Genomic DNA, 20559 nt, shown 5'->3' with positions numbered 1-20559 from the left:
TGCATCTCTGCATATTTATGCAGCTGCAGCTTGTGCAGCTATGAACAGAGAAAGCAAAAACCTCTAAACTTTTTGCACATCTCTTTCAAATATCACAGGCAAGCAGAAGTAGTCCCCAAAAATAACCTGTGTTAAATCAGAAAGTGGTTTAAACCCCTGCATTGCATAGGTATCTGTCTTTGTGCTATTTTTCAAGTTAGACTCATTCTTCATATCAGATAGGGTGATAAGGGGATAAAGGTATCTCTTATTCAACTGTAATTTTAATTAATATGGTCATCAAATTGGACATGAAAAATTAGGGAACCTCAGCAAAAATTCCAGCGGCATATAGAACAGGACAATTTACTGTTTGCCAATCTGTGCTCTCCCCTAGTCATAGGCAGTCACGGTGGCAGGTTTTAATAGATGTGTGGAAATACCTGCAGCAATCTCTTTACAAAGTTTGATGACCTTGGGTCATTTAGGTTTTGAAATATTTCAACTACTAGGGAATAAAAATGGCAAGATTGTTACAATTACACTCCAGAAGGTCACATCCATCTACTTTTGGCTAAAGGTCTGAATTCCCTCAAAGCCACCAGCATCCAGTGGAAATGAGCCCAGCTCATTTCACGTGCTGCATGGCTTGCCTGGGCTGGTAATTGGTGAGATACCAGGGAGGATGCGATGTGTCAGGTACCGGCCAGTTGGCTCCCAGGGCATCAGCTTGCCCCGAGGAGACAGAAGCCGACCACACTGCATTTCTCACATCTGAACCCACTGGTGATTTCAACAGAGCCAGAATATAATGGCTCCTGAGGACCCGGTTAAGTACACAAGGAAGGTGAGGACAGGGGAAGCTCACATGACCCCACAGCCAGAACAACTCACTCTATGTCAGTGGAAACTTCCAGAAGTCTCCTACAGACTGTTCCCCTGCCTCATTGCTGCAGCTCCTCGTGCAGTGCCACTGCACCCTGCCCCAGAGCAACTCCTCCTGCTGCGATTTCACAGCCCAGCTGGGCTCCTGGGAGCTTCTGTTGGCATTGGAAAGCAATTTTTCCTCTGCCTCTCCTCCTTCTTTAGCAATATCCTTTGCCTTGCTGGCACTTACAGGATGCAGCTGGGTGGTAGCAAGCACTAGGGAAAAGCAGGTACATGAACAGTTCATGGTAGTGGTTTCATAAGAGATCTGGTTGCTTCTGTCATGGCTTAAGCAAGAAAGAAAGTGGATGCATTCGCCTTTTCCCCAGGGAAATGCTGCTTTGACAGCATTTGACAGGTGGTATTTTTGGCGGTATGCTCCCAGTTACAAATCAAAGGTTAGTCCCAGTTCAAAAGCCTTGGGAACTGCTCACTCCTTGTGATCGTGTAGCACACCAGACCTGTGGCAAAGGAGCGCCAGTCCAGGTGCTGGAGCTTCTCACACGTTTTCCGGGTGGATGCGATCTCTGCTGAGCCCTCCAGGTGCTGCAGCCAGCTGCAGTGCTGGTAGTGGGCTCTGCTGCCCACCGACCCTTCCCAAGCTGCGGCACCCATCGGGCACCACGTGTCCCACACGTGAGGAGAGGAGCTGACAAGCGTCACAGGGACGGAGGGACTGGAAAGCAAGTGTCACTGGGTCCAGCTGTGACCTTCAAGCAGTGGCATACTTACTGCCTGCGTGTTGCTGTGCCAGGGCCTGTGTGCTGCTGCTCACACCTTACCGCCTGCCGATGCAGGGGTGAGCACACGGAGCCACTGCCGCCCTCCTGCTCATGATGCTGGGGGACAGCCACAGCTGGGGGAGCCAGCTAATGGCAGGGCTGAACCTGCAGACTGGGGACACTCTTCCCCTCTGGCAAAAAAGGCAGGGAGGGAGAGAAGCCCCCAGAGATGGGCTAGGAGTGGAGCTGTGGGCAGGGTGACAGGGGTGCATGGCAAGGGGCTGTTCTTCTCTGCCTGTTGGTCGGAGCCAGCCCGGAGGGCTGTGATACCCTCGTTCACCACTGCAGGAATGAGACAAAGCTGCTAGAGAAAAGGCTGCCTGGGGCAGCTACTGTGGCAGAGATCGGAACACCAAAGGTGCCAGTACCCACAGGGAAGTAGGAGAAAAGTTGTGGATACTGCTGGCAGCCCTGTCTGTCCTTGGCAGGCTGAGGAGTCTCCAGACTCGCTGGGACAGAGCAGATGCAGGCAAAGAGCAGGGGGCTGGATGACAGCCACATCTTTCCCATGTAGGAGCTTGGCACTGGTGGGAGTGAAGTGTGGGTTTGAGACTGCTTGCATTTCCTCCTGGATGTGACTTCCCAAAGTGCCTGCCATGTGGCTTGGCACAGAGAGCTGGGACAAGATGGGAGGAGCGGGGGGCACTGGCAGCCCCAGACAGGCAGGGCTGGCTGGTGCCGAGTGGCTGAGCCTGCTCGAGGCAGAGGAGAGGGGGCACAGCAAGATGGTGCAGATGGTCCCAGACAGGCATGTTGGTGGGGACGCTGGGGTCTGTGGGGACACACTGGTGACACCAGGGAAGGTGGAATGCTCCCCACTTAGATAAGCGTGTCCTGTGTGGCTCTGTCTTACTGCATAAAAAATGCAGTAAATGTCAGCTGATTGTGAGCTCATGTCAGACGAACAAGCTTCTGAGTGATAGAAAGTCTTAATTAAGCACAGTTGCCGGAGTCCTCTGGCTGGCTCTTGTGCAGTGTCCACCATGATCATTGCAGACCGACAGTTTGGGGTCCAGGCTTTGGATTAACCCGTGAAAATCAATTAATTAATCCTCACTTAATCTTGACAACAGTCTCAAATCAGTCACTTCTGCAGGGAGGGAGGTAATCTGGCTCCTCCCAGCTGAGGGAGATGCCCTCAGAGAGAGGCCCTGTCCCACCACCAACCTCCACTGCCCTCCAGCCTGTCCCCAGTCTGGATGCGGGGGCTGGTGGGTGCCGCTGCAGAGGAGGGGGCTTGGCCTGCCTCCCTCAGACCACAGGATCCTGCGTCGGGAAGCCCTGGCTGGGGCCACCTCCATCCCCCGGCAGCCAGGTGGGAGGAAACCTCTCCCGGCCAGCCTGGGCTCGCGGGCGGCAGCAGCGCAGGCGTCCGAGCCCTTGAGAGGAGCCAGAAGGGCCAGGCTGGGGGATTTGTGCAGGAGCTGCGTTACAATGAGGCAACGAGGGTTCAGAGTCTTTCAGATGAGTGTTTGCTGAATGCAAATGCATGTGTGAAATGCAGATAAGTGTGTATTAAACCTATTCCAGCCCTCTCAGCAGTGTGGAGTGCCCGGAGCCTGTTTGCTTTGCTTCGGCTCCTTTACTTGCTAACTGTTGAGCTCTGCTAATCTCAGAGGGAGCTGTTACAGGGACAGCCAGTCCCTGTAACCAAGGGTGATCCGGGTTAATAGGAACCTCTTAGAGCTGCCAGGAAAGGGAACACAAGCTGAGGTTTTGCTGTGTTTGATCCTTTTCTCTCTGTGGTGATGGTCTGCTGGAGGAATAACCCTTGTGGGCTTTGCACAGGCTGTTCTCTCGCTGCATTTCATGTTTGTGTTGCTGAAAGACAACACTTCAAAACCAGGGCAAAGCCCAGCCAGTCTAACTCATGCCAGCATGCTGTTGTCTCTCGTACTGTTGTCACTGATGAAAGTGGCCCGAGAAGCAGGGCGTCCCTGGACTGTGACAGTCAACCAAACTCAGCGCTTTTGGAAGAGATTCTGCATGCTGCCTGACACCTTCCTGGCTGCAGCCCCAGCAATGGCACCCACAGCGCAGGAGCTGGGCTACCAGGGCACAGTGGCCACATCAGCCTGCCCTGGCATGCCTGCAGCACTGAGCTCACCCTGCCATCATGGCAAACTATTATTTATGCTTTCAGATACTGCTAACTCACAGATAATTAATGTCAGAAAGCTGCCATGGTGCCGTTGGTAATAGCTCAGCAAAAGGAGACACATTGGTCAATTAGCAACTATTTGATCTGACAGTACCAGCAAAGGGCAGATCCAGCTGCCAGCCCCCTTGGCTAATATTGTTAAGATTAGAGATTAGTCAAGGCTGGGGATGGGGGGGTGGGGCCATCGGAGGAGGGGAAAGACCCGCAGGCAGAGCTTTTGCCCTGCACTCGCTGCGGCTTCCTCTGGGGCTGGTCCAGGTGCTGGCTGCCTGGCCTGGGTGCGAAGGTGTGTGCTGGCCTCCCAGCCATCGCCTTGCTGTCCTGACGTGGGAATGTGGCAGAATAGTGGAGAATCAGCGGCAATGACAGAGTGCCCTTTCCTAGGAGATAAGCTATGTTCCTTTGGAGAAGCCCACGTTATGAATTTTGCAATATGGGGGAAGTATTAAATGAGAAAGAGACCTCTGAGCAAAGGAGATGTAATATCTGCATATGTGAAGGCCTCCAACTGTAGGCACAGCAATATTAGAGGATTTGTGAAGTTTAATGCAATTCTTTCATCCTGGGGCTGACGCCATGAAATGCAACACCATGATTCACTTGGAAATAAAAATACATGGAGGATGCAGGGAGATCTGTTGTATCCACTCCCCAGGGGGATCTTCAGCTACCTGAAACGCTGTTTGCTGCCACAGCTCTTGGCATGGGGATCTTTCCCGAGCACAGTGTCTGGTAGCTCAGGGTGCAGCAGGGCTGGGGAGGTGCCTGATTAGCTTTTAGCAGCCTGTGCCACTCTCACTTGTCAGCTCTCAGGGTGGTCTAGGACCCCAGCAGAGGGGGTGGGCGGCCGGGCAGGCTGCAGGCAGCAGTGCCTCGAGTGCCAGCAGAATGGAAGAGCAACTGTCAGACATTGCTGGAAGGGCCGTGGGAGAAGCTCCAGTGCCTGGGTGGGTGCAGAGAGCAGGTTGGACAGGGTGAGGGTGCACATTTCTTCCGATCTGCATATGGGCGCCAGCCTGGACACAGCCCAGCGGCAGTGTTTCTGCCAGACTGGGGCCGGCATGTCTGCAGAAGAGGGACTGATCCTTCAGTGCTGGGTAGGCAGAGCTTTCCCGTGCCTGTGAGGAACCTCAGAACTGCTCGAAACCATACAATTGCCTGAAAACCAGCTCCTGGGAGCTGGGACCCCCGTGCTGTACTGGGCCTGCCAGGAGAAGGAACGCTTTCGGAGCTGCGGGTTCTTGCAGGACTTGGGCTCCCTGCCACAGGCACCAGCCAGAGCAGAGCAGAGCGTGCCCGTGGGACCTCGCCAGGAGCTGCTGTCCCCACCGGGCAGCTTTGTCCTCTGCAGCTGTGTGCATTTCCACAGCCGTGGTACCTTTTTCCACCATTGTCTGAGGGATGTTGGTGTCAGTAGCTGCGATTATTTTTGCTTTCCCATAGCAGGAGACTCTGATTACAGCCGGTTTCCTTCAGGAAATTGATGCTTTAATATTCAGTCTCGTCCGATGAGGGCTAAATTTTATTCCTAGAATAACATTTAATTAAGTGCTCTGGCTCTCTGTCTGTGATGCACCACTGATCTGCACAGATGCACTTACCTTCATCAGCTCTTTTAAAACCAGCTGGAACTGAAGTTAGAATAAACTCTAAAATTTATGGGCTGTTCCCTCCCTTTTTAATTAGCACTGTAAGTGTGTGACAAGAGGCCTCGGGCCAGGGGAAGGAGCCATTTACTTGTTTACTGGTACTTACCTCGCTCTGCAGCCTTGTCCAGCAACATCCCCCCTAGATGGAGCTCTGCAAAAACATTTGAAAGCAAGAAAGCAGACAGCTCCTGTTGCCCTATAGACGCCTCCCGCCCCCCCCTCCCCCGCACACATCGGTCATCAGAACAATCTTGGGTTTGACCTTTGTGCTGGGGTGGGAAGGAGCTGTTCTCATGGTCAGCATTCAAGAGTGGGATGGGACACCCTGGCGCCTTGGTGGGGTGACAGCCGGGTGGGCACTGCAGGGTGGGCGCCTCTGCGGGTCACGGCTGCGTGGCACCTGGTGCTGAGCAGCGTTGGCAAAGGGGAGCCGGTGATGGACGGGGATGGGACTGGGCTGTGCTGTGCCAGCAGACCAGCCCTGTGGTCCAGTGCTGCGCTCTGCTCTGGCCGTGCCTCTCCGCTCTTGCCCTGGCTCTGGGGCAGTTCCAGGGCTGTTTTCCTGAAGCCTGAGGTTCCACCCTGCTTTCTATCTCTCCCTCCCCTTGGCTTGCAGAACAAGCAGAGAGGTGGGCTTTTGCTTTTTTAAGGGTCAGCACCGCGGTCCCCCCTTATCCTCTCTGTGTGTGCCTCCCAGCACACCAGTATCCTTCTGGCACCAGGGGGTTGTGATCCAGGGACGATGGGATGGTGGCATGGGAGAAAAGTGGATGTTTGCTGTAGACCGGTACTGCTTTTGTGCCTGAGCAGCTTCTGCCTTGCTGTGCCATGACTGTCTTGCCCTCACAGCTCTGCTGGCCCCTTGCCTTCCCCTGTGGGCTCTGTGCAGTCCCACTCAGCCTGTACGGCTAGCTAATGGATGGTGGATCACTAGATGGAAACTGAGCTCGGATCCCTGCTTATCCAATCTGACCTCCTGCCAAAGACCTGCCAGAGCCGAGTGCACCCTAGATATTCAAAAGCCCAGCAGATGCAAGAGGCAGTCAATTGAGCAAAGTGATGGGGATGTCCCTCCTGATGACCCTTTTGTTATCAGCCAGAAAATCTTAGACTGTAAGTAGCAAAAATGTGTAAATGATTGGAAAAAAGATCTGCCTGTGTCATTGCATGAAAGGGAGATGAAGAGAGACGAAGACCAAGCCTTAGCACAGCTGATAAGGCAGTGGAAGAACGCAGGAGACAAGCTGAGTTAACCAAGAGCGGTGGGGGCCCCGGGCTGAGGCAGTGCATTTTCATACAGAGGAAATGTTGCATCAACGTGGTCATTACTGTTTGTACAGACAGTGTTACAGGAGGCCTGGGCAGTTTCGCAGACAGTTTGGCATTAATGTATCCAAAGACAGTGGAGACTGAGGACAGAGCTGGAAGCAGGGAGCAATGCTGAGGGAAACAATGGTGTGCCTGAGATGTTTCCCAGGGCTCCCCAGTACTGGACCACCCTGGAAATGAGGAGCAGTTGGAGGACAGAAACCGCAGCAGGGAAGGCACTCTTCTGTGCAGGAGGGGGAGAAGCTCAATTCTTCTTATAGCCTGCCTTGGAGGGAAATTAAACAAGTTACTTCTTTCCTTTCTGTTGCCTCTTGGGACATTTTGGGTAACCGCTCTGGAGACAACCAGTATAAATATCTGCAGGCAGAGCTGCATGAAGCTTTGTATGTATCACTTGCACTGCAGGAGGACTTGCGCAAGCAACTTCTCCTTTCATGACTATCACATGGAGACTGGTGGAGATTTTCCTCCTGACAGACCGAGCACTTGAGCTCCAGGAAGTGCCTGGTACCTGCTCTGGAGAGCTGGAAGAGCAGGGCAGCTGCTTTCCTGAGTGTGGTACTAGTGGTACTGCACACAGTGCTGAGCTGCCTCATGGCCACGAGACGCTGGCCTATCTTCCCACCTTATCCTTGGCTCTGGCCAGTGCTATTACGCCTTTGGTTTCACAAGCACTAAATTCACTCACAAATTTTATATATATATATAAAAAAGACATACTGTCATAAAATCAGCTAGCTGAGCATTCCCCGATGAAAATGAAATGCTGCTGCTCCTCAGAAGTGCTGGTTCTGGATCATTTTTCTATTAAATATTTGGCAAAGTCTGACTGCAGCCCCAGTGTCCTCTCGCTGCTCAGCCCTTTCCAGTCGCTGGACGCAGCCTCGTTGCTGCACCTGTGAAGGCCAGGCATCCCGTGCTAGTGGCCTGTGCTGCCAGTTATTGATGGGGGTTTCTTGCCAGTAGAGCTGGGCACATTGCATTTGTGCTGGTGGATGTGCTCAGCTTTGCAGGAGCAGAGCCATGTGTTGTTTCATCAAAGCGGGGAGCCTGCAGAGCCAGCCTAGCGTGGGGCAGGGCAGCAGGGTTCTCGTCTGTTGGGATGTGGGCTGCAAGTCTGCATGGCAGAGATCCCACCGGCAGCCCTGGCAGCTCAGCTGGGGTCCATCCTGTAATGATGCTGCTCATAGAGGGCATGGAGCTCCTGTGCCTGAGCTCAGGGCTCTGGAGCATTTATAAACCCAAGGAAAATGCTGTGAATTCTGCTGCCTTGACAGATAGTCAGAAAAATGTTGGATCAGCTGCTGACCCAGGGGAAGTGGCAGAGGTAGGTACAGTGCTGAGACTCCCTGGAGGGTTGGAGTTAATGCATTTGACTCATACCGCAGGAGCAAAATGTTCTGCTGTCTCAAAGCCCCACTGGGGGAGTGAGGGCAAGAGATCTGTGTGTGGCCTGTTTAACAGGTGGGAGCAAGAATGCGGATGTCACTTCAGACAGCCGCTCCTGCTGCTGCTGTGCTCTGGCAGAGCTCAACAGTTGCCTTCCCTGCCTGCCCTGGCTGTGAGCTCCCAGCGCTGCAGGGGTCAGGCTGGTCTCCCTGCCCTGTGTGCCCCTGCTCTTAATGGGGCACGGGGCATTGCTTATCCTCATGCTGTTGCCGTTGCAACTCAGCAGAGGCTCTTCTCAGGGAAGCTGCAATCGCTGCCGGCAGTCCTTGGAGAGATGGCTGGGGGCAGCTTTTGCTCCTGGACCCCATTGCCATGGAGGCACTGGTGTACCACAGCAGCATGGGTGCCTGACTGACCCCATTACCCTCCTCATGGTCTGACTGTCATGCTGATGTGTCTTCAAAGATAAAATGCTTTATTCTGCCTAAACTTATGAAGGGTTCTTGTACACAGCTGGGATGGGGCAGCTCAGAGAAGCAGCTTTGTTTGGCCAAGTCTCCATCACTCCCTTATGTCCGACGCAGGGCTGATGGTAGGGAAGTGGGATACTGCCAGCGGTCCCAGCTCACACGGGTGTCTGAAGATGCAACCTGAAGTGAAACCAGGAGCCAAATGGCTGCTCAGGGGTGAGGCAGGTGTGTCCTGGAAGTGCTTTACAAAAGCTCCTGCTGCCTGAGCGAGCAGTGAACCAGCACAGCGCGGAGCCTGGAGTGGCTGCAGACAGGAGCTGGTGCACAGCCCAGATCCCTGTAACAGCTTTCCCAGCACTCTCTCATGGACCGTGCTGATTTTGATGGGCACGTAACACAGTGTGAGGCTTATTATATTCCTAGAAAGAATGAAGCTTTAAAAGATGCCCCCAAACCAAATCCAAACTGCAGAATGGTCAACTCTCATCAGCATTAATGCCACTGAGCAGCCTTTTTGGGGCACCTTGGCTGTTGTGCCAGCAGGTAGAGGAATGTTATAGCTAAGCCTGGAACATTTTGCAGAGGCACTTCTCTTGGCAGCTTTATGATCTTTTCTGCCTCAGCTGGGAAGCCAGCAGGACTGAATAAATCTCCAGGCCAACAAAAGCCCAGGATGTTTTCACAATTGCCAGGATTTTATTAATTTACAAGTACGTTATTGAATTTCTTCCTTCCTAACAACAGCTTTCACTTAGATGGCGAGTCCTTTAGCATGTTTGGGTGTGCATGTAGGCAAAGCTAGTAAAACTCGGCAAGGAAGTCACCTGCCAAATATTTGTGCCGTTAATGCCAGTAAAATGGAAATCAGATAAAATGGATTTTATGCTTTCATTTGTCAGATCTTACAGCGCTTTGTAGAAGGGGGACTGCCTGCCATACCCTGGGAGGACCTGGCCCTGAGTGGGGAGCTGGCCCACACCACCCAGCTTGTGGGGCACCAGGCTTTTGCACAGGCGGCAAGTTCTACTGACACTCCGTACAGAAAGAGACTTTTCCTTCATCCCATTCACTTCACGTTCTTTGTGTCTGTGGCCACTAGAAAAGTTAATTTGGCATCTTCGCCTTTTTAGCTCAATAGTATGACCTGCTTTAAATACATACTGGCAGCTGCATTGAAAGGACCCAAGTGTCCCCAGAACCTGAGCAAGCTGATGCATTACTATGACATTTCCCACTGCTGCTGGGGTGAAACACTACTATTTTTATCTATGTTTTGGGATCTGCCAACCCATTCCATAGCAAGAGTTAAATGAGCTACTGAGACAAAAGCAAAAGAGCAGGGGTGGTTTAGACTGGCAGATGGTGTGTGTGGGCTGACTGTCAGCATCACAGTCCCTGTCTGTGCAGGTGCACCTCTGCCTTAAGGAGAGGTGAAAACCCGGGAGCTGAGCTTTCCCCTCGGAGTTGGGCAGCGCATAAAGCAGTGCCTGTAATAACCTGTGGAGGCAGTGACTGTCTGACTCAGAGATGACAGCAGAAGCTTCACCACCCGCATTTTCAAACCCATCTTTGGTGGGTCGCTGTGTCCCTTGCAGTGAGCGGCACTGCAATTTTGCCCTGTGATCCAAGCACGCCCTTTGTCGGCAGCTTTTCCCAGCCCCATAACTGAGTTTCTGTTGCCCACTTAGTCAAGGTGGGCAACAATATTGCCCAAATTTAGCTTGTATTGGTGTCTATTTGGGGCCCTTCAGCTGTGATAGGTGTCTCCTGTGCACAGCCAGAGGAGAGCGCTCAGCACCAGCTGCTCCTTAGTCATGGGTGGTGTGTCAGCTGCAGCTCCCACTGCTGTGCATCTGCAGGAGAGCAAGGGGTGGCAGATGTGGCTCAATGACTTACCCTGCAGAAGTGATGGGGCAAGTTCAATTTTTAAGCTATTTTCTATCCATCAAGAGCTGCTGTCCCAGATGCATCTTTTTTGTTCTTGGCATCTAATTTACCTTCTCTTGTCCTTAAGGAATACCTTCTCCAGATCTCACTTTTTCCTGGTCCTGGTCTCCACCACTGCTGTCTTTTCCTGGCCCACATTTTTTACAGCACATCCATCCTCAGTGGTGCTCTTAGTCAGATTCCACGTTCTGCAACAAGCCTGCAAGGGCAGTTAGTGTCTTCACAGGCTGCCTCACTCTGTGTGCACAGTGTCCCCTCCATGCCAAGGGCAGTGGTCCATCCTGCTCTGATGTGTATTCAGGAGTACATGTCCCATCCCATAGGTGACTCCCCGTAGAGCTGCTTGTTGATCCTAAGTGTTGTTTGTTGTGGTGTGTTGGTCCAACTGGCTGGGGCCAGCCCTCAGTGCTGAATGTCTGAGCATCAGTGGCTGGGTAATGGGGAGCGGCTGATGGGCCGTGCTATGACCTGGTGCCCTCCCAGCCTGGGGACATCTCTCAGCACAAATTCCCCTTCCCATGGGTCATTCAGGCAACAATCATTGACTGGAGCTGAGCTAGGACTCAGGAGGACTCCTGCACTGCCCTTACTGTTGCTGTTCTGGTTAGGGACAGGGTTACTAAGATAGTGTAGCTTTCCTTTTTCCTGCTTCAGTGTTACAAGGATTTTTAGCAGTATTTTCCTCTTGTGTTTTCCTTTACTGCTGCATTGTGCTCCCCACTAGAGCAGGCTACCAGAGGTTATCACAGACTGCAGGCTGCACATTCCAGCTCACATTTATGCCAAGAATTATGTTCCCGGTGCTTCTCATTTGTACTCCTGAACAGCCAGGCTGGGTCTGCTTGGCATATCCCAGCCAGCTGTGGAGGAGCAGGTGACCGAGAGAGGCAACCTGGTTCCTGCGCAGGGTGTAAGCGAACAATTGTGCACTGGGGATGGGTAAAGCAGAGCCCAGCCAGCAGTGATGGGGCCGACAGTTTGCTTCAGCACAGGAGAGACCCATTTCCACTCTGCTCTGGTCCCAGCAGGCTCCTCTGCCCATCATCCCCAGCCTGCCCGTGTTTAGGGGCTCTGCAGGGGGGGAGGGTTGGCTTCTGCCAGCTGCTCCCCATCGCTTCTGCTGTGCTCGCAGCATGGCTGCCTGACCTGCCCAGCTCCTGCTGGCACCACGTACTGTTTGTTTCAGCATAATGGATCATTACCATCAAACAGTTGTTCCACAACATTGTATTGTTAAGGGAAGGTTAATCAAGAATTCCAGAAGGAACTAAACCAAAAAATCTTCTTGCGAAGCCAGATCTGAAACCAAACTTGCTGAAAGAAGTTGACCTGTGGTCAAGACAAGTCCGTACAGGGAAAGATAATTGAGGTTCAGTTCTCAGTCAGCTGTTACTAGGGAACCGGCTGTTGTTTGAGACCCCCAGAAGTTTTCTTAAATACCTGTAAGGAGCATGCACAACACTTCATTAACATAGCACCACCTATCCTTAGGAAATGAATGAATGTGTATGACTCTTCTGAGTAATGTAATGCATAAACATATGTATGGTCTATATAATCTTGCCTGAATGTAACGTATGGCATGCACGTTAGGCGGAGTGATCCCTCATGCATCCAGTGCTGTAATAAAGGAATGCCAGCTTCTTCGTGCTACATTGATGTTAAGCAGTTTTCTTATTCCCAGTTTCAGTGACACCACTGGCACCTCTCCAGCCGTGGGGCTCGGGGTCTGCCCTGGTGCTGGACAGCCCTGCTTTTGGGGAGGAAAATGGGATGCAAGGTGATGCAGAATGGCCTCAGGGGTAAGGACCTGTGGATGGATGGAGGTGTTGTGAGCACAAGCTGAACCATAGAAATAAGGGGACCAGCCCTCTTCCTTAGAGCCTCTTCTCCTCGGGGACAGGCTGGCGTGGCAGATCCCCCTCAGGGAACGCTGTGGGAAGCTGGGATATGGGGGTTTAGCTCAGCAGTGGAGTGTGGCCATGAGGTTTCCCACAGCTGATTCCTCCTTTTGGATTCTCCCGAAGATGGTGGGCTTGTGTGGCAGGCAGGGCCCCTCCCCTCCAGGTAACAATTAACGGGAAATATCTTCAAGTGATTAAAAAAATTAGAGGAGGTTAATTATTTCCGAACAGAAAAAAGAAGAATTAAAATGGTTTCTGTGGGTACATTTAAAATACAATCAATAATTTATCAGACAATTTTCATTCAACAATGAGGAATTAGGAGGCTTCAAAACTTCCAAAAACTTATCTTCAAGGGAAAATGTTTAAATTATTTATTTTTCTTCCTGTGGCTTGTGCCAGCCGAGCAGCCCCACCAGCTGTATGGGGCACGTTGCCCAGTGGCTGCAGGAGCGGGGCTGGGGGCTGGTTGAGCTGGGGGTGCTGTGGCAGGTGGGGGTGCAGGGTCTGAGGGGTGCTGCTGAGCAGGGGTCACCTGGGAATCACTTACTGCCCCCCACCCCCAACCTGCAAGAGCCCCAGACACAGGCAGCCTCGACCTGCCCAGGGGCCCCTGGGGACCTCGTGGCCTGGGCAGGGCTCTGTCCCTCCACCTGCACCCCAGCACTGGGCTGGGTTTGGGGTGGGGGCTCAGAGGAGGATGCCATTCCCAGGGTGCTGAGTGGCTTTGGATAGGCTGGATGCCAACCACAGTGAAGCGAAGCGGCAGGATCCCGGCCCAGGGATGTAATTAACCCCTAGGGAATACGGCAAAGCTGGAAATGAAAGAGAAGCTAGCTGGAGTTCATTGTCCACCCCAATGAAAAATCCTGCATACCATAAATAATGGAAGGGGCATAGGAGCTGCTGTGAAGAATCTTTCATCATCTGTGGAAATATGCCTGGTTTTACAGAAAAAACAAATACAGTGAGTTGAAAATAAATGGCATTATTAGCAGAAAGGGAGTCCCTAATTAACCAGATATAGCCCATTACTGTAGCCTTCAATTCATTAAATTGCATAATTACATAAAAACACTGTTGATGTGCTATTCAGTATATCTGGTATTGTCTTTCTAATAATTAGCTCTATAATTGTCAGTTTGACAGGGTAATTAAAAATGTTTAAAGATGTTGTGTCAGCCTTTTCTCCTTTGCTGAGCTCAGTTGGATGTCTCTAGAAGATGATTTTCTACCTGACTCGACCACAGTTTTGTTTTTGATTTATACCAATGTGTTACAGGAATGACCAGACTCATGGATTACTTTGATGTTCCTGCTAGGCTGATTTTTAAAAGTAGGAGAAAAATAACTCCTAATGTCATTTTCATTTACTTTTAGGACATCTGTGGTTCCATCCCCCTGTCCATGCTGCTGGTGATGTGACTTTCTTCCGAGCAGTTTTATGGACGGAGCGTTGTGAAATCTGACATTTGTAGCCTTAAATCTCAGTTCTGTTTGCTGTGTAAAACCTTTCATCCCACATGCATTTTTTATGAATGGATTGAAAAATGCGAGAAATAAAGCCTGTAGCTCCAACTCCTGTGGCTGTGTGCAGAGCAGGGCCGCTCAGGCAGCACGGACAGCCCTGGGGAGCGGGACAGTGCTCCTGCACCCGAGGCTACTTGGATCTGCGAGGGCTCTCACGCAGAGATGCTTCCAGTTGTGCCGGGCTCAGACGTGGGCGTGATGGTGCTGAAACACTGCAGAGAAACGCAAGACTGGTGCGTCTGCATGCTGCTGTTGGCAGGTGGCACAAGACCATGGGCACAGTGGTGGGGAGCAAGATGGGGTTCTCGATGTGCTGGGGAGCCCGGGACCGGTCAGCCAGAGACAGCCTGGGGACGGCACGTCTGAGCCCTGTGTTGGGGATGCTGTAAAGGAGGCAGCTGCTGGAGCCCTTCACAGCAATCCCTCTCGGCTCTGTTGTTTTAGGGCAATGGTTGCCCCTTTGGATTGTCAAAACCCTGGTTTACTTCCTTTTCCAACAAAATAAACCTGAATATTCATTGTTGAGAAATGATAAACAAATCTGTCCTCACACCCAGGAGCTTTGCCAGCTGGGCTTGGCTAGATAGGAGTCTGTTTGTGAAAGCTTTCAAGGATTTTTAAAAATAATGTGTTTTGAATCATTAAACCAATGAGGTGATCTGGTCTTCTGAAATAAACAGTAATCACGTTGAAGTGAAGTCTGAACTTCTGTCTTGGCAAAACAATTTCTGACACTTCTCTCTCTTTCTTATTTTTACATTTGTGTTTGTATTTATGTTTATGTTTATTTTTGTTCTTGGACACTGTTTCTTACACCACATCTTTCCTGCTATAGCAGGAGATCACACACTTATCCAAGTACTTAGGGCATTCGGCTGAAGGAGTCCCCTCCCTGCACTCCTTCCCCTCGTAGCCAGAAGCATGCCTCCGAGTCCAGATGGCCCCATTCCACCACTCTCTAGCCATTAGTTTGTATTCAGTATTCATAATTGCTTCGCTAACTGAGAAACTTTACAATCTGTTGCAGACCATTATATGCAAAACCATGCCCAAATAATTGATCCCCTGCCATCCAAATTGCAGAAGTGCTCGAGCATTTTGTAATCTTACAGAAAAGGTTTGTATTCTGTGTATTCCAAATGTATATTAAAGTAAAATTGACAATGAGATAACAAGGCATAATTTTACAGCGGCTCTGTCATTAAGCAATCACGCACCCATACCTGTGCACCGAGGCGGTGTCCTGCCAGGAGCGTTCTCGCTCCAATGCGCTATCTGGAGCTGAACTGACGCAATTTACTCCTCTGATGTTCCACATTTGCCATTCCCATCTCGCCACCGCCACGGCATGCTCGCCCGTTTGCCACGAAGCTGGGAGATCGTTTAATGCTCGGGCGGGAGAAGGGGGCCTGTGGCCTCTCCGCGGGGCAGCTCCCAGGCGAGGCATGCCAGCTGGTTTCAGCCTGCTCCCCTGAGCCCGGGGGCAAAGCCACCTCTGTTGTGCCCTGTGATGCTGCAGCTGCTGGCTTTGGGAGGGAGAGGAGGCTGCGGCACTGCCCAAGGCTGGCACTGGGGTGGCGTGAAGCTCCGTTAGTGCATGCCGTGATGGCCCAATGCACTGGGTGGGGTGCAGAGCCAGCGCTGGTGTCTTCAGTCCCTGCTCAGGAAGTGAGCCATGTGTCCCCAGAAAGCAAATGATATACCTAGAAGATCAAAAGTATGTAATTTCTGCCAGAAGTCCCATCTTTCTGGGATGGTGCCACCTCAGTGGGTGCAGGGAGGCAACCTGAGCCCGCTCCCAGCTGCACAGCCCAGCCCCCGGGGCACCTGGAGAGGGTGCAGGGACCCCGCTCCAGGTGTGGCACTGGCAACGCCACAGCCCTCCACGCCGGGCAGGGGCAGCCCCGCGGTGGGCACGGTGCCTTGCAGCACACGGGGGTTCGCCTGCAGGCTCTGGCGTCTGGGTTGTGCTCCTTGGGCTGGGCAACTGCCCGGCGGGCCTGGGCAGCCCGTGCTGTTGTGCCGTGCTGGAAGAGCGGAGCACACCCAGCTTTCCTCCAGCAAGCGGGTCTGGCAGGTGGCGAGCAGCCGCGCCGGAGGGCACAGGACAAGGCAGCGTGCGGGCCAGAGGTGCTAGGGGAAGGGACAGGGACGATGCTGTTTGCGTTATTCCAGGGGCTTGCTCTCCGGAGCCGGTAGGTGCTGAAGAATGGCTGTGGCTGCCGCTGAGCTCTGCTCCTCAGGCTGCTCAGGGTGGATAGATGGTGAAGCACGGCAGGTCTACTGGTCCTCAGCTTACGGTGTGACAAGACAGGGGTTGTGTGACCCTTTCCCACGGCCATTGCTACTGCCAAAGATTCCTTGCAGCAAGAAGTGAGATTTTCTATGGTTTTTGGCTTTGTCCTAAGTGAGTCTCTGGGAGCATCACACAGAGGGCCTGGAGGTGCAGGGCCGTGCTTACCTGGGAAATGTGCTTGGGGCTGCCCAGATCGGTCCCGCTGGCGTGGCCGGTCTGTGCGGGTGCTGCCCTGCCGAGGGCTCTTGCCACCTCTCAGTTGTCCCAAGTGCAGCAGTTGTGAGCACCAGGGGAGGGAGGAGCCTTGGTGAACAACTGAGTCACCCTGCCACAGCCACAGCAGGAGGTCCATGCAGGAGCAATGTTGGCACAGCTGGCCCCGGTGGTGCTGACCTGCTGATGCCTGGTTTCAGAATGCCTTGTTTATAATGAATGATTCATGTGGAATGCATCCTTAGGACATGAAGGCAGGGAATGTGACATAAAGCTTTATAAAGGTTTCCAAACAGAGAACCAGCAAGGTCTTCTGTAGGATGATAGATCTCTCCTTAAGTCATAGGAGGAAAGGCTCCTACAAAGAGTAATAAATTCATAAATTCCTCTAGTCACCAGGGTTATTTCCCACAAAAGAATTTATTGCATGGCATACATTTCTCTGCTCACAATAATGAGATCTGGGCTCCGACACGTGACATTTATGACTGGCATTATTAAAAAAAAAAAAGAAAAAGAAAAAGAAAAGAAAAGACATACAGTCTTTGAGGAAAATATGTGGGACAAATCTCCAGTTCACATACACAGTGTATTCACACTCCAGAATAGGGCAGATTGGGCTGGGTTTCAACCAGGGAACCAGAAAGATCTTTGCGAATGCTTTTGTGGGGAAATGAGCTGCAGTGGGAGCACTGATCCTGAACACTCCCCCGTCTGCCACAATCCCTGCCACCACCTAAGGTTTGGGAGGCTTCCTGGGCTCAGCCGTGCCACCAGCTGACATGCAGGTTGTATGTGTAGATGCTCAGTCCCCTGTGCCATACACGTCTTCTGGGCTGTCCTCAGATGTAGGGCTAGCATCCTTCCTTCTGAGCAATGCAGATGCCATGGAGCTCTGCCTGAGGACCGTTGCCTCCTTGGTCCAGCACACCCATCTTGATCCCTGCAGCCCAGTGCTCCCCTGAGGCATGGACTCCGAGCCCCTGCAGAAGGACAGGGCAGGCTGGCAGCTCAATGCGGGAAGGCACGGGGCATCCCTGGCTTCCTCCAGGCCAGCAGAATGGCTGACCTGGTAAGGAGGGCTTTAAATCTCTGACATGCTGAGACTGTGATCTAGAGCACCTCTAGTGCTGCAGAAGTCCCGTGTGCTCTGCACTCCAGAGCTCCCCATGCATCTCCCTGACATCACATGGAAGGACACTCTGAGCTGCTCTTTGCCTAATGGGGTAGTTTGGATGTTACAGCCTAAAATTAAAGAGCTCATTAATTACTATGCTGAAAGCCAGGTTCTCTTTAAGCCTGTTCTTTATCATGATTAATGAGGCAGCACTGCCTCCTTCCCCCTCTATGCAATCTTCCATCCTGCCAGAGTGGGATCCTACACAATCCTGCTTCCCGCTGCTCCTCTCCTCCCTGCTTGGCAGTAACGGCACCAGCAGAGTTCAGGGCTGAGCATTGCCCTGAAGTCCACGCTGCTCACGCTCCCAGAGCTTGAGTTGCTCCCTCTCCTGCCAGTGCCCTCTGATCCTCCCACCTGGCATTTGCTTCCTGCTGGAAGGTAACCCTGCAACCCACCCTGGCCAGGACAGAGGGACAGCACTGGGGCTACCAGCCAGCCCTCTGGCGCGCACCAGCTCCCATGCCTGGCTGGGCTGGAGCAGGTCGCAGCCTGCTGGTACTGATGGGGTTTTTTGGCTCCGTCTCATCTGGGACTCACGTGCAGCTCGTTTCCCTGTGGGAATTGGTACTTGCCACCACGGCATGGTATCCAGTCGCCCGTGCAGGAGAGATGTGCGTGCCTCACCCCTGCTGGCAACTCTCCTGTGCTCAGCTAATAGTGCTGGCATGGCTTGGGAGCATGGGGTATAACTGCAGCCTGCTGTGGAGCTGGAATCCTCTTCCTGCCATCACGCTGTTGGCTCCTGAGGTTTCTCAGTTTTGCAGAAGAGGCGGTGGCAGAAGATGGGCATGCCTGTCTGCAGGATGGTCACTTACTACCTGGGAGTTTCCAGTTAGATTTGTCTGCAGAAAGAAAGCAAAGACATTACTGCGCAGCAGGGCTTGTTATGCAGCTTAAACCTTGGATAGTGTTTTTTCAATAAAATAGATGAAAACAATATCAGTGGCAGCAGCATGCACAACGCAGTGCAGCTGCAGGAGCCCGGGCTGGATTATGCAGATCTGTCTGCTGGAGAAAGAAACCAGCCTACCTTTGTGTCTTGTAATAAAACTTTACACTTGCTCAGTGCATTTTAATTAACTCTCTCTGCCCCTTCTGCCTGTGGGAGGCATCCAAACCCTCCGCATGGTGCTGGCAGGCTCCTGGCTTTTCGCAGCCTGCAGCAGCTGCATCAAACACTTTCGGAATTGCGAGTGGCAAGCATCTGCCTGAGCCCCTCTGCCCTGCACCCTGCGCTGGGGAAGGTGCATGCCCAGCTGCAGGGCTGCCTCTGCGTCAAAGCACCCCGACAGCAGCAGAGGGCCAGGAGGGCATCCCTGCCTGGGAAGGGATAGCTGCCAGACAAATTGCCCTTTGTAAGCAGGATGCCCAGCAGCATGTGGAAAATCTATGGGAGAAGACTGAAGTTTGACCCCCTGCTCCGCTCAGATGGAGGATACAGCTGTCTGTTTTTGTGCCGGGGGAAGGGAAACAAGGCTGGCAGAGCACATGGTTACCCTCATGTGTGATATGGGCTGCCCCCTCCCAGCTTCCACTGTGTGCAAAAGATGTGACCCTGCTTGATACAGTGTGTGTATGCAGAGAGGCTAATCCCATGAGACACTCCAGAAATTGTCTGCATACATAATTGTCAAATATGCTCCCTGTGTTAAGCTCTTAAGTTTATGGACCTTGGTTATATGGACCTTGGTATTGTCAGGAAAAAAAAAACCCAACACCCTAGGAATTATATTGCAAAGTTGTTTGCAGGATAAATGCCTCTAATAATACAGGATTTATAAAATGCTGTGATGGAATTTGGTGTGATGAAGCCTCTCCAAGAGCACTTTGACTAGTAGAGGTAATACCTCCCTGGGGAGCACTGCATGCTCCACTTGCATTCAGAAGGGATATGTTCTTGGGTGTTAATCCTCTGGTGGCAAGGCTGTCAATAATTGATACTTCATGTATAGCTATTTTACAAAGCTAGAGGTCTTCTGGAAGCCTTGGGATTAGCAGAATGATTGAATAATTGATACTACATGATTTATATGATTTTGAAAAATTCACAGTGTATGTTGTCTGAGGAGGAGCCCAATTATGGTTGCAATTCAGCCAACCCACCTCCCTCCTTGTTCTCCACCTCCTAAATCTGGGAGGCAGGTGGGTACAGAGGGAACACACACATCATTTGCATTGCAGAAAGAGTGAACTTAATGACAACACTTCATTTGCATTTTTACTGAGCAGAGTGGAGGTAGGGAGAGAAACAAGGTAAACATCCCCTCAGAAGCCTAAGGACAGATTCTGTACTCTTACATGTGTGCTGGGTGACATAGACCATAGCGTGACGTATTTCCTGCTGGGGTGGGGGTTCCAGGAGTGGGCCCTCTCGCACACTACCAGGGAGATGCGTTCCTGCTGTACAGGTGGTGGGATGCTGCACTCCGGACCAGGCTGTGTGCAAGCAGCGCTTTGAGGGTGAGCTCACCATCCAAACTGGGCTTTTAACAGACAAGAGTGCGTCCTGAGAGCTGTGTCTCTGCACCCACTCTGGAAAGAGGTCTGCTGCAAGGGCACCAGCTGCTACAGCACCGTGCGTGCCGGAGGGGAGCCCAGAGGTCAGCTGGCAGTGACCTGAGTGTCTGGTACTGGCAGTGCACTTCACTGTTTCTTCTTTTCATGCTTCTGATCCTGGTATCAATGGCTTGATCCTTTAATTCAGCTCAGCAAACAAGATAAATGTGGTTTACTCTTCACTCCTACCTTGTGACGAGCGCGGTCTCCCTGTGAGCATCCATGCCGGTGGCAGCACTGCTTGGGA

General features: G+C 52.1%; 2 long non-coding RNA genes across 2 annotated transcripts in view; both read left to right on the top strand.

The window, feature by feature from the left end:
• Nucleotides 1–15227, top strand: part of LOC114011020 (uncharacterized) — an 87220-nt gene extending 71993 nt beyond the window's left edge. The window contains exons 4-5 of the long non-coding RNA XR_003552735.2: nucleotides 12318–12464; nucleotides 13918–15227. This is a non-coding gene — a long non-coding RNA (uncharacterized LOC114011020). The remainder of the gene's footprint in view (nucleotides 1–12317; nucleotides 12465–13917) is intronic.
• A 4892-nt stretch (nucleotides 15228–20119) lies between these two features.
• The window catches only part of LOC129784576 (uncharacterized), a 62869-nt gene continuing 62429 nt past the window's right edge, over nucleotides 20120–20559 (top strand). The window contains exon 1 of the long non-coding RNA XR_008747461.1: nucleotides 20120–20216. This is a non-coding gene — a long non-coding RNA (uncharacterized LOC129784576). The remainder of the gene's footprint in view (nucleotides 20217–20559) is intronic.

Source organism: Falco peregrinus, chromosome 5, assembly GCF_023634155.1.
Source record: "Falco peregrinus isolate bFalPer1 chromosome 5, bFalPer1.pri, whole genome shotgun sequence".
In the NCBI taxonomy this organism is placed as follows: domain Eukaryota; kingdom Metazoa; phylum Chordata; class Aves; order Falconiformes; family Falconidae; genus Falco; species Falco peregrinus.
This window is presented reverse-complemented; position numbering and strand designations above follow the sequence as displayed.